The 14,175-nt window shown below is 41.4% G+C and overlaps 1 protein-coding gene across 1 annotated transcript in view; it reads left to right on the forward strand.

Annotated features, from left to right (window-relative positions):
- LOC139411015 (phosphatidylinositol 4-phosphate 5-kinase type-1 beta-like) overlaps positions 1 to 14,175 on the forward strand; it is a 97,140-nt gene that overhangs the window by 32,053 nt on the left and 50,912 nt on the right. The window lies entirely within an intron of this gene.

Here is a 14,175-nt window from a genome sequence, read left to right on the forward strand (position 1 = left end):
ACTTTGGGCACGCTTTTCATCCGGAGTTGAAAATAGTGCCCCCTACCCTAGGGAAGTTAAGAAGCGCAGTTTGGGGCCTCCCGGGTGGCGCAGTGGTTAAGAGCGCTGTACTGCAGCGCCAGCTGTGCCATCAGAGACTCTGGGTTCGCGCCCAGGCTCTGTCGTAACCGGCCGCGACCGGGAGATCCATGGGGCGACGCACAATTGGCCTAGCGTCGTCCGGGTTAGGGAGAGCTTGGTCGGTAGGGATGTCCTTGTCTCATCGTGCACCAGCGACTCCTGTGGCGGGCCGGGCGCAGTGCGCGCTAACCAAGGTTGCCAGGTGCACAGTGTTTCCTCCGACACATTGGTGCGGCTGGCTTCCGGGTGTGATGCGCACTGTGTTAAGAAGCAGTGCGGCTAGGTTGGGTTGTGTATCGGAGGACGCATGACTTTCATCCTTCGTCTCTCCCGAGCCCGTACAGGAGTTGTAGTGATGAGACAAGATAGTAGCTACTAGAACAATTGGACACCATGAAATTGGGGAGAAAAAAGAGGTAAAAATTCAATTTTTTTTTTTATAGAAGCGCAGTTTGGCGGGTCATGTTTCAGAGGACTAATGATTCAACCTTTTTAGATAAAACAAATATATTCACGTCACCAAATAATGTATTAAAACACACTGTTTTGCAATGGTATACTCAACAGCACTCTGTAGGGTAGCACCATGATTCAGCCGGAGGACAGCTAGTTTCTGTCCTCCTCTGGGTACATTGACTTCAATACAAAACCTAGGAGGATCATGGTTCTCACCCCCTTCCATAGTCTTACACAGTAATTATGACAACTTACGGAGAACGTCCTCCAACCTATCAGAGCTCTTGCAGCATGAACTAACATGTTGTCCACCGAATCAAAGGATCACAGAATGAATATATTACTGATAGTAGAAGCTACAGCTAGCTAGCACTGCAGTGCATAAAATATGGTGAGTAGTTGACTCAAAGACAGAGAAAGACAATACTTGAACAGTTTTGAACAAATTAATTTCTTCAAAAATGATTCAGAAGCAAGAAAGAGAGCTATATTTCGTTGTAACTGCTAAACTACTTGCTGAATGTACACTGTACTAGGTCTGTCCCCGACTGCGCTGCGTTAAAAAAAATGACAGTGGGTGACTGTGAGACTAGCACCCGTTGTCTCTCTCTCCCCTCCCTGCTGCAGCGACCACCACAGAACATCAACAGTGTTTATCGCGCTGTCCCTTTTGCTGAAGATGTAACATAATTACAGCCATTTCTGACTGAAAAGTTCTGTTATCGAAATTCCTCATTTGTTTAGGAAAGAAATTCCCTTCTCACTCAACCCTTGCTCTCTTTCTGTGACACATTTATGCATTACATGCACGTGACCAATAGGGCCTCATAGCATATCATAATCACGCAAAAAATGTGGTTATAACAAACTCTGAACACTGTAACACATGCGGAAGCAAAATGGATGCAGAGGTCATAACAAATAAACTCAAAACGGGGTGAATGTTTACTGGTTTCTCAGGAGGTAAAGGGGAAGTCTGACGTGTGGAATAAATTTACTGGAGATCAATAAAAAGAAGGTAAGGAGCAAATGCTGTGTGCATATTATGTGTTAGGTTACAATATCATTTTTCTGACCGTTTGGAACAATCTAAACAGCACTAAATAAATGATAAGTGTACCAGAGTCTGTTGTAATATTTTTTTGTAAAGCCTTTATTACAGCAAAGACTAAAAGCAGTTGAATACATTTTTGAATGCAATTTCCGAAATGGAACGGTTTATTTATTGCTTGTGCTAATCATTTAAGTGTCGCTTTGTTATTTTAAAACTAAAATGCTTGATTGCTTTTCAAATCATGAATGACTCGTATGCTGTGTGATGACATGAACAAATGAATTGATACAGTACAGTAGCCTATATAAGTATTGAAATATATGCCTAAGTAAGTTAATGTATTAAGACTGTCGTGTCTTTGGCTATGCCGGATTAAGTGATATGACATGCTATTCTATAAAATAATTTCTCCGTCATTAATATTACCTGATTGAGATGATGATGTAAATGTAATTAACTAGAGTCGGGCACCACAAAATAATATTTATAGAGCTGTTATCTTCCGAATAAACTCTTAAAGACCTAGTAGTATTTTACATCAATAGCAGTCAATATTAATCATCTTAATTTAGTCTCATCTGAAAGTTGTAAATTCTTAGTTATCTGCATGAACCCTAGCTAACAAGTTGAATCAGCAATACAAAATTAGGTATTTAGTAAATAAGTAATTAAACCCAACTAATCACACAGAATTACACATACACATATTTAAATCATAACTTGATTACACATTACGTCATAAAGGAAAACGTCCCTAGCGGGCGGAACAGATATGACAGCTTGTTACACAAAAGAAAAGGGTCTGGGTTTGAGTGAAAGAGCTGGAAGACTGAGGAACAAAGGGAAGAAGCTGTGCTATCGTAAATACAGTATCCTATGCATTCTAAATTACCGCCCATTTGGAAAAGGAAAATGCAATAAATATTTACTCTGAGCTGCGCTTCAGTAGGTTGGTGGTAGATGGAAGGCCGTGTCGCCCAACCGAGTCCTTTGAAGAATGTCTCTGGTGGTCAAGTGGATACGTTGTAGTAACGTTGTTGTTTTATAGACGGGATACTCTGTCTGTTCCTTCCTAATTCTCGTTTGCATCTGCTGTTGCTAACTCAACGGCTAGGAGGTATCACTTCTGTAGTGAATAAGAGTTCAAAGTTCATACCATTCGCAACCAAAGCTCACGCTGATGTTGGCTTCGTTCTGTAGTTATTATCTGAACCATTCTAACATCGGACAGTCGTCCTCACATCTTCGAAACAGGAGGTTATATTGTCGTCAAGGGCTTATATAGGAAGGGAGAGGAGGGCGTGTTTGAAAAGTTTTATGTCCCTTCACAGGGGCGGGCCACTGATTTGAGCAGCTATCTTATGAAAATCTCACATTTTAGAAGCTAAAATCACATTTCATCCCATCATGAATAATTTCATATTCAAACATTTAAATTGAACAACAATTCTATGTGAATCCGATAACTCTGAGGTGTAGACTTTCCACTGTAGAGTTTGTCATCTTATCATTGATGAGAATGTCTCAGATGACAACCGAACTGACATCATATTAATTAAGTACCACCGCATATGTTCAATTGATCGGATTGCCAGAATATAGTTCATTTTCCCCCACCTTCTGATGTTCCCAGAATCTCTATGTTAACCAAGGGTTTTGCAAATGTAACCTCAGTAGGGTAGAGAGAGGAAAAAGGGGGGGAAGAGGTATTTATGACTATCATAAACCTACCCCCCAGGCCAACGTCATGACAAGACTAAACAGGATGCGTTCTTAGGCCTACAGCTCAATGGTGTTTATGCAAGGCTGCCATACTAAGCCTACTAATGACATTTATTATTATAATGATGATCATAACAATAATAGTAATAACAATAAGGAGATCAAGAAAAAGAAGGGTTACTATTATTATCAATATTGTTTTTCGGACAATTTGGAACAATGTAAACAACACAAAATGAATTATAAATAATACGAGGCACCGTTCTATCGAATATAAAGTGTAAAGACTTTATTACGGCATGGATAAACAGTTTCACAAATGTACTAACTTGTTGTGGTTGTGTGAGTCTTGGTGCTCACGGAATCAGTAGGCTATTAAACAAACACTCAAACAGGCAACAAAAGCATGATCTGTCTTATTGCTGTAGATACATATGGATGATTTACAGTTGAAGTCAGAAGTTTACATACACCTTAGCGAAATACATTTCAACTCAGTTTTTCACAATTCCTGACATTTAATCCTAGTAAAAATTCCCTGTCTTAGGTCAGTTAGGATCACCACTTTATTTTAAGAATGTGAAATGTCAGAATAATAGTAGAGAGAATGATTTATTTCATCATATTCCCAGTGGGTCAGAATTTTACATACACTCAATTAGTATTTTGGTAGCATTGCCTTTAAATGGTTTAACTTGGGTCAAATGTTCCGGGTAGCCTTCCACAAGCTTCCCACAAAAAGTTGGCCCATTCCTCCTGATGGAGCTGGTGTAACTGAGTCAGGTTTGTAGGCCTCCTTGCTCGCACACGGTTTTTCAGTCTCTGCCCACAAATTGTCTATAGGATTGAGGTCAGAGCATTGTGATGGCCACTCCAATACCTTGACTTTGTTGTCCTTCAGCCATTTTGTCACAACTTTGGGAGTATGCTTGGGGTCATTGTCCATTTGGAAGACCCATTTGCGACCAAGCTTTAACTTCCTTATTGATGTCTTGAGCTGTTGCTTCAATATATCAACATAATTTCCCCTCATGATGCCATCTATTTTGTGAAGTGCACCAATCCCTCCTGCAGCAAAGCACACCCACAACATGATGCTGCCACCCTCATGCTTCACAGTTGGGATGGTGTTCTTCGGCTTGCAAGCATCCCCCTTTTTCCTCCAAACATAACGGTCATTATGGCCAAACAGTTCTATTTTTGTTTCATCAGACCAGAGGACATTTCTCCACAAAGTACGATCTTTGTCCCCATGTGCAGCTGCAAACCATAGTCTGGCTTTTTTATGGTGGTTTTGGAGCAGTGGCTTCTTCCTTGCTGAGTGGCTTTTCAGGTTATGCCGATATAGGACTAATTTTACTGTGGATATAGATACTTTTGCACCTGTTTCCTCCAGCATCTTCACAAGGTCCTTTGCTGTTCTGGGATTGATTTGCACTTTTCGTACCAAAGTACGTTCATCTCTAGGAGACAGAACGTGTCTCCTTCCTGAGCGGTATGACGGCTACGTGGTCCCATGGTGTTTGTACAGATGAACGTGGTACCAGCAGGCGTTTGGAAATTGTTCCCAAGGATGAACCAGACTTGTGGATGTCTACAATTTTTTTTCCGAGGTCTTGGCTGATTTCTTTTGATTTTCCCATGATGTCAAGCAAAGAGGCACTAAGTTTAAAGGTAGGCCTTGAAATACATCCACAGGTACATCTCCAATTGATGGCAATTAGCCTATCAGAAGCTTCTAATTTTCTGGAATTTTCCAAGCTGTTTAAAGGCACAGTCAACTTAGTGTATGTAAACTGCTGACCCACTGGAATTGTGATAGTGAATTATAAGTGAAATAACCATTTTGTAAACAATTGTTGGAAAAATGACTTGTGTCATGCACAAAGTAGATGTCCTAACCGACTTGCCAAAACTATAGTTTGTTAACAAAAAATGTGTGGAGTGGCTGAAAAACAAGTTTTAATGACTCCAACATAAGTGTATGTAAACCTTCAACTTCAACTGTATAAAGCCAGGCACATTTAACAGTTAGGCTTTTGATTATAGACCTAATTAAGATGGTTTCCTCGCATCACTTTTCTTACACAATTAAGGCAAGGGCAGTTTTCTCGTCTCTTAACTCCGCTGCTGCCTCCACCACGTTTTTTCTCAACACCAATATGCTAGTCATCTTTGCCATTATGCACATAGCAACATGGTCTAGGAAAGGTGCCAATTCAACAGCGCACTGATGTGTTTCAGAACAACGGACAGCGACCACTATCCAATGCGGGAGAAAGACATTTTTTATAAAATAATGTTATTTTTGGTAGTGTTGCGCCATTGTTCTTACGTAATATAACCATATACAATTTCAGTAGCACGTCATAGTGATGGATTGTGCCATCCCAATGGCCTCCACAAGTCCACTGAGACAGGTGCGAATCAGACGTGTGTCTTGTACACACATTTTTTGCTACTGCTCGACTAAAGAAATCTCAGTCGACAAACAGCCTATCAAACAAACAATCGACCAGTCAACGAAATGGTGTCAATCCTACACTGTACTGCACGATTGTAGCGGGTTTATTAAGACATTAGTTATAGTAGCTATGTTGACTATGAATTTAGATAAAATGGTGGCAAGGATATAGGCTGTGTGTAGCGGTTAGCTGTTATGATATGATGATTTGCCTTGGAAAGGCTTTTTTCGGCTGGTCACAGACAGCTGATGTGTTATGCACTGAAGTCCACAAGCGAAGGGATAATAAGGTGAGAGGAGGAGATCGCGTAGATGTGAGAAGGAATTATACGATGAGCAAAGTGATCGTGCTGTTTGTATGTGGCTGCTATGAAAGTGAACTGTGTTTGTGTGTAGTCAGGGGTGTATTCATTCCACCGATTCTGTTGAAAAAATGTTCTTAAATGGAATGAAACGGATAAACATACCTGCATTTGTCCAATAGAAACTTGTTTGCAACTGTTGGACTAATGATTACATCCTAGTTTAGCTAAGTGCAGGCAAGATTGTGCAAGGCAGTATTGAATGTGTCACTCTCTGTTACCTTCATTACTCAAATTTTTCTCTCGACCTGTGTGCACATTTATTGGCTAGGTTGCAGCAACCTCATGATGGGTCTAAGGACAATTTTTGTGTCATGAAGTAGCCTAAACCTATCGCCATTACATTGTGCTGGGTGAATGGAATGTGAATGACAGTCATCCGATTGCTGTTATGGAAATAAAGCCATGCTCATAAAAAAAATAAAAAAATAGTCCTCCATCACCTTAAACGGCACCGACCACCACTGGTGGGGTCATAATAGTTTGTATCTCAAACCGTTTGGACTTTACAGACGTTTTTGTGAGATTAACTGTTTTCGGGATCGGTAGTTCAAATAGAGTGCTTATTCTTTGCTAATGTTTTATGTAATGTATCTCATGCCTTTAACCCTGCTTTCTGTTCAATTGAGCAGCGTTGTCTGTGTTTAAACTTAAAGGGATAGTTTGGGATTTTTGGCAGTGAAGCCCTTTAATCTACTTCCCCCGAGTCAGATGAACTTGTGGATAAAGTGTCCAGGATGACACAGAGACATACTGGACACAGAGTTAGAGGTAATTGTGCTAGCCAATGCTAACTAGTTTAACACAAAGACTAGAAGTCTTTGAGATTGGCTAGCATTCATCTGACTCTGGGGAAGGAGACAAAGGACTTAATTGTCAAAATCCCAAACTATCCCTTTAAGCACTGCTAGTTGGACTAAGTTTCCAGGTGCAGTGGACTGTTCTGAACAGTTAGCCTGCAGCTTTGTTCCTCTCTCAGAGGAGTGGTATGAGGGCATGCCAGATGATCCACAGACAGGCACTAACTTTCTTTAGCAGAATGTGGAACGGTTACAGAACTGGCTGTAAATTGTTCAATGCTGTACTTACGTAGAGGTTTTTGGGGCACTGACGCAGTATAGGTAGTGCGTAGATGGACGCAGTAGATTTTTGTGTGTGGGTCTTTATTGCTCATTCTCTCTCTCTTTCAAGCTGTATTGGTTGGATGAGCTTTGTTGTATGGTCTGTGGTAATAGTGTGAAGTCAGGACAGGACTGCAGTGGTGCTGCTTTGTGTTTTGCAAAGCATCATGGGCTGTGATAAGTTGAGATGGTATTTAACTAGGACAGAAGTCTTTCTCTCTCTCTCTCTCTCTCTCCATGCCACTTTTCCTATGCAGTATTATTCTATCTAGTCATACCTCCCTCAGCTCAGCTAGGTTTCTCTGGTTCATTAAAACTGTTTCTGTTTCTCAGCATCTGTTTCGTAAACGGAACACTTCTGTGAACATTTTCACAGAAGTGACAATTTTACACGAGGGGGCTCGGCCAATTTCATAAGGCCTCGTCTGACAGTGTACCCCATTAGGAGAGTGAAGCGCGAACCTCCAGCGACGAACAAAGAGAGTTTACATGGTCAGGCAGGCATGTCTGCTGGGAACGGGAGGGAGCTCACAACAACCACGGTTAGCCTCGACCTAATCAGTCTAGGATTGTCTTCTTACTTAGTCCTTAAACCTTCTGCTGTAGTTAAGAGGTATCGGATATGTTTTAAGTGTTTTTAGGTATCTTCCAGAGAGATAGTGTTGTCTAAAGGGATATCTTATAAAGCCAGTATAAATATACTGGAGGTCATTTAATCTCTCCTTTAATTGTACCAGGGCGGTTCCAGCAATATTTGAATCTCTTTTGAATTTCTAGTAGATGTGTCCTAGCCAAGGCAGCAATTGCTACAATTAAGTATCTTAATACCGTAGATCCCTGGGGCTAAGCTCCCTCTTCATGTAGCCCACTCACTGTGTCTGTGCCAGGAATCATCTGGGCTTGTTTAACATCCCTCAGTCGGGGTTGAAAGTCACGGCAGCCTGGCAGTCTTCAGCTCTCTGCATTGATGACACACTATTGATTAGCCATCGCGTCTTCTATCGGCTGCAGTAATCCAAGAGTGTCAGGGGACTGAGGATAAACACAGCCAGCTTTGCTCTGTAGTATCCCTCCATGGAGATGATGTGGAGATATGAGATGCACTGTTTCAAGGTTTATAGTGGTAGTTTAAATTAAAAAGAAGGGTCTCTGGGCTGAGCCTGGTAGCGAGTCTGTCACGTTCGTTGTCCTGTCAAACATGTGTTATTTTGCTTCATGACTTTATGATTGGAGATTGCTGCTCGTCTTCCAGGCTCTGCTGTTCAACAACAGGTTCTGCCGTTATTATGCAAACATTTGGACCATTTTCGACTAATGAGCTTTGATGCAAAAGCCAAGAGCACATCATTGAGAGCAGCTCAGCTTTCAGATTTAATCCCAGTGGATGACGTGTGAGTGGATCTCTCTGCTTCCTTCTGTCAGTATTAATAGTATTAGTTTCTGTGTTAGGAGGGTCAGGTATCACAGTAACATGGGATTATGGTGGGATTATTATTATCACCGATATTCTTTCCTGTCTCACAGTAAACCCCTAGGGATGTGTGTGTGCGTGAGAACAGAGGGATATAGTGGAGGAGAGAAAGGGAATAGAGTGAGGCTGATGGGGGGAAAAATAAACTCCTGGAGTTATGGAGACCGCGAGAGCACAGCCACACCTCACTGTGTCAAACTTCCAGTGTGTGCGACCTGGCGGACATATCCAGACATATCTCCGTCAGTATGTCACTGTGTGTGAAGCTATACAGTTGTGTAAAGCTTGCCAAGAAAAGTATTTTGCTGAGAAGTCCTCACGGTCTCTGCAGACAAATGTGTGCACACTTACATTTGAGTATTGTCCCAAGTATCTGAGGTGTGAAGTGATGTGTATGAAATGGAGTTTGAGTCGGAGTGAAAGGGTGTCTTCACGCCTTATTACAGAGGATCTACGCTGCTGTGCAGACTGAGTGCTTCAGTTTACGTCTCGTCCCACACCACTACTCACAGAGCAGAACCTATTTAGATCTCATTGATGATTGCAGCTAGTCTCCTAAACTGTGCTTTATTGGCTCCCTCTCCCTGCCTTTTATCTCTTCTCTTTTTTATCTGTCTGTCTCTCACAAAACGTATACACACACACACACACACACATTACGCAGCAGTGCTGTTCCATTTGATTCTGATTGATTGTTGTTGGCCCCTTTACATTAAAGTACTGAGCCTGTACTTCATTATTGATCCAGCTCCTTTTACCCATTTGATTCTAATCCAAACCACAGCAGTCCTTCCTCCAAAGCAGAAAAATACATATTTAAATATACTGAAATTATACTTGAATATATATATATATATAATTATATATACTGTAAGTACTGTATGTCCTTAATTTTAAATATCCTAAAGTCTATTTATTATCTAAATTGGAACCATTTTAAATACATTTAATGCATTTTAAAATGTTTTATTAACATTTAAATGTATTAAATACATTTCAAATTATCTAAATTGGGACACTTTTTTGGGACTTAAGATATGCTAGAAAAGTACATCTCGTATTTGAAGTATTACAGTATAATATGCATTTGTATTTTATTTAAGTGTACTTGTAAAATATCAAAATAAAATAAAAGTTCTCTGCTTGGGCTATTCCACCTGCTACGTTATCTTATGTAGCTCAGGAATTGTGTCAGTGCCTCGCCTCAGGAAGTACACATTTATTTAGTCCACAGCATTTCCCCAACATTATGGCAACGTTCTTATCAAGTTCCAATAACCACATTGCAGTGTCCTTGAGAGAGAGAGATTGTTCTTTTAGCTTGCTGCTCTGAGATCAAACATCACACAATTTACATCAAATCAGAGCCATGTACTCAATATCTGGCTGTGCGTTAATGGTGTTAGTGAGTTTCAACAGCTGATGTTGCACCAGACGATGAGATGGCGCTTCTATTTGAAAGTGGGCTATCCATCCACCTTTCTTTGTTTAGCTGGGAACAACAGCTCTGCAGCTGTGGGCCTCTCGTGGATTGTTTTGGAAAAGGTCTGATGGAGGGGGCGCTGGCTGGGCACGCCACGGGTCAGATAGCCTCAGAGAGGGGGAGGGCAGGAGAGAAGGGAGGGATGGGGGATTAGAGGGTGTGATTGAGGGAGAGAGGGATAGGGATAGGGGGATAGAGGGAGAGAGAAAGGGGGATAGAGTGAAAGGGGGGGGATAGAGAGAGAGATTTAGGGGGGGGGGGGGGGTAGAGAGAGTGGGAGTCGGGGAGAGTAGGAGTGAGGCACCAGCACAGCAGTGCCAACAGTCCAGGTCCCCTACACAATGACACACGAAGCCAGACTGACCGACTGGCTAATTAACATTCCTCATGTTCAACAGACAGACAGACAGACCCAGCACCAGAAAACATTTTGTTGTTGTTGTTAGTATAATTATTACCAAGGTGTAGGGTGCCCCGAAGGGACTCTTCTTATCAACTGTATGCAAGAATTTCCTCTGTGTTGTCTTAGGAATTCAGTCTTCTCTGTGTTGAATTCTCCAACCCCCACTGTCTCACCTCTGACAAGCAGAGGTTACATCCTGGAAGTCTGACATCTGATTGGAGGTTAACTTTACAGTAATACTATGGGTGAACAACTCAGCTTTTGAACAACTCTGATGCTTATGAAGGGGTCTTTAGATGAATTGTTCTTCCTTATTTGTTTCTCTCTCTCTCTCTCTGAACATGCTTAGAATAATGCCTTGTAATGCTTTGTAACTTAAGCTTTATGCCTTGTATAATGGTATCGTTCATTTGACAAAGTAATTAAGTACACACAAGTCAGATGAGCATTTTAATAGGCTAATTGGTCAGTCTTATTACGAGTTGCATGTGATGTGTGTATATATAATATAGGTTACTGTATAGACACACATCAAATATTACTGTTCCACAGTATTTGTGTTCTCTTGACGAGCATCCTGGTGAAATGTAGCCTGGCTGACGCGACCCACATGACTACACAGCGAGAGATGGTGTTAGCCAGATTAGGTGAAATGACCTTGAGGCTGTGAATTGTGCTCTTTATACATGTTATGCAATAGCATGACCTCCATGATATATTCATGATAATTACATTTCCAATTCGCATTTGAATAAACATGTTATGACTCAGTGCTGCCCATGAAGGCCAACAGCCAATGTACACACACACGTACACACACACACACACACACACACACACACACACACACACACACACACACACACACACACACACACACACACACACACACAGAGAGAGAGAACACACACACACAGAGAGAACACACACATACAGACAGTCTCTCCTGAGGCCAATGTTTATACACACACACACACACACACACACACACACACACACACATACAGACAGTGTCTCCTAACCTGCCCTACAGCACAGACATCAGCTCCAAGTCAAATAGTATTTACTCTGTGTGTTGCTGCTGTGTTGTTAGCAACGGCAGAGCTGGTGCACCGATAAGGCTTCAGTTTGAGGATAAAGATAGTGTCTGTCTGCGACATACCCCTCTTAATGTCCGCCTGCTTTGTTTTGTTTGAGTCCAGACACACACAATAACATTTTCAATTAATAATAAAACCAGAATTGACAATCCTCTTCAAGGACAATTTCACGCCAGCCGGAGCTGAAGATATTTTTGGTATCAGATTGTTCTGGAAAGTCTCACATAGAAGCTTCATCGGGAGGAAGGATGTTTGACATGCTTTTTACATTTGTATCACAAACCATTTTTGAGAATCATAATGAAAGTGGCAATTTCAGGCCCTTTTTAGACCTGGACATGCCTCCTGTAAGACCCTATGATCTGTGAACACTACATGACACCTTGGTGTCGTTATACTCATTATAATGGACTCTAACATATGGAGTATGTCTACATTCTGAAAGACACATTTTCAGTCAAAACTACTGTTTTTGATTTAGCTGATTCTTAGACATATCGTCTGGAACCATATAATCTTCAAACTCATCGCTTTTCCAGAGTGGGCTCTCTGGTACTTTTAATGATATGACCCATTTTATACATAGGAATTAACGTTATAGGTCATTAAATCTCCACCCAGCACAGCCAGAAGAGGATTTGCCACCCCTCAGAGCCTCGTTCCTCTCTAGTTTTCTGCCTTTCATGGGAGTTTTTCCTAGCCACCGTGTGTCTACATCTGCATTGCTTGCTGTTTGGGGTTTTAGGCTGGGTTTCTGTACAGCACTTTTGTGACATCGGCTGATGTAAAAAGGGCTTTATGAATACATTTGATTGGTTAACCAATCACAGCCCTTCTTTTGGATTGCAAATTCCAATGACCATTCAATGTGTTGGGAATGTGATATACTTGTAGAGTATATTGTTCCAAACAATACGTCTTAAAGTGAACACAATCAAAAAGGGTCATTTTGAGATATTAATATTACTATTTTTAATATTGAATAAATTAAGGTTGTAAATCAGCAAAAAAAATGTAATTCAGCTACCAAGCTTAGCACTGTTCTTCAAGTAAATGTGTTTTTGTAAAATGCTCAGTGAAAATTGTTAGAAGAAGTCCCTGTGAAGAGAATTGTGTGGTTTGTTTTACTTTGCAATCATTTGTTGTTGTATGGTATACATTTTAAAGTGAAAAATCCTAGTCTCAGCATTTCTCCGTTACTGTGGAATTGCCCTGTCTTGAGGCTGGTAGACTTCCTGACATGATGTCTACTTGGGAGGGAGAAAGCCCAGCTGTATGCGACAGGTGACATCATAGTTGTACATTTGACATTTTGGTTCCTCGCTCGTGTGTAGACGCACAAGAACAACACACACACAGAGAATGCTAATTGGATGAAGGCTCACCAGAGTGAGCCCTGATTGGACACATGCCTGATGAAGTAAGATATGTTTGGACACAGAGCTGATAAGGAGGAGTGCTTATAGGTTGCAGCGGGACACACAGGCAAAGCTTATGTAAGTAATAATGGCGGGTGGACTGACTGGGCTGCGCTCTGAGTAGCAGGTACATTGATATGCTGGAGGTGAGGCCACTGCAGGTTTAGCTGGAGGTTAACAGACAGAAATAGACACAGAAAGAAAACACTGAAATATATCCAATATCTCACTGTGTAAATGCCCCCACCATCACTCTCTCTCTCTTTCTCTCTCTTCTCTCTCTCACTCTCTTTATTAAGCAACTGCACTTAGACTCATTTCACACTCACATACATTCTAGTTAGACACACACACACAAGCTGATGGTGTGGCTGAATGGTGAATAGCTTGGTTGTGTGTGTGTGTGTGTGAGAGCGTTGGCTGAGATTCCATTAGTCCTCATGCAGTAGTACACTCTGAGGGTCTGCAGTCTCTCTGCTTGACGTGGAGTCATTTATCCAGCGCAGTTACTGCAGCACGCATGGCTGCTCACACACCCATCTACCTCCCCTCTTTCCTCTTCCCCCCCCACAGCAGAGCTCCTCACAGGGAGTTTTTGTTTGGCTGTGTGAGGAGGGGGAATTGTGGAGTGACTGACAGCAGGAACACCACTAATGAATGCACAAAAATACCCAATTGTCTTGCCTTCTCAGAGAATAGATAATTTGCTGCGGGATGGTTAATCACTTCAGGTTTTGAAATAGATGAAATTGCCTTTAACTGTCGGAAATTAACAAAATATGAAATTAATATTTTGAGGGGCCACCCGCTAAAATTGCTCCAATAATGAAAACACTTTAGCGTATCTGCTGGAATTTCCCAGTTAATGAAAAAATATTTGCCTGCAGACATTTTTCCAAGTTTCTATTCTGACATCAGAGGTACGGCCTAACATTGAAGCAGAGGGCATTCTCCTACTGTTCTTTCACTCTGTAATCATATAATGTAATGGACTCTTTCCT

Source organism: Oncorhynchus clarkii, chromosome 6 (assembly GCF_045791955.1).
Source record: "Oncorhynchus clarkii lewisi isolate Uvic-CL-2024 chromosome 6, UVic_Ocla_1.0, whole genome shotgun sequence".
Lineage (NCBI taxonomy): Eukaryota > Metazoa > Chordata > Actinopteri > Salmoniformes > Salmonidae > Oncorhynchus > Oncorhynchus clarkii.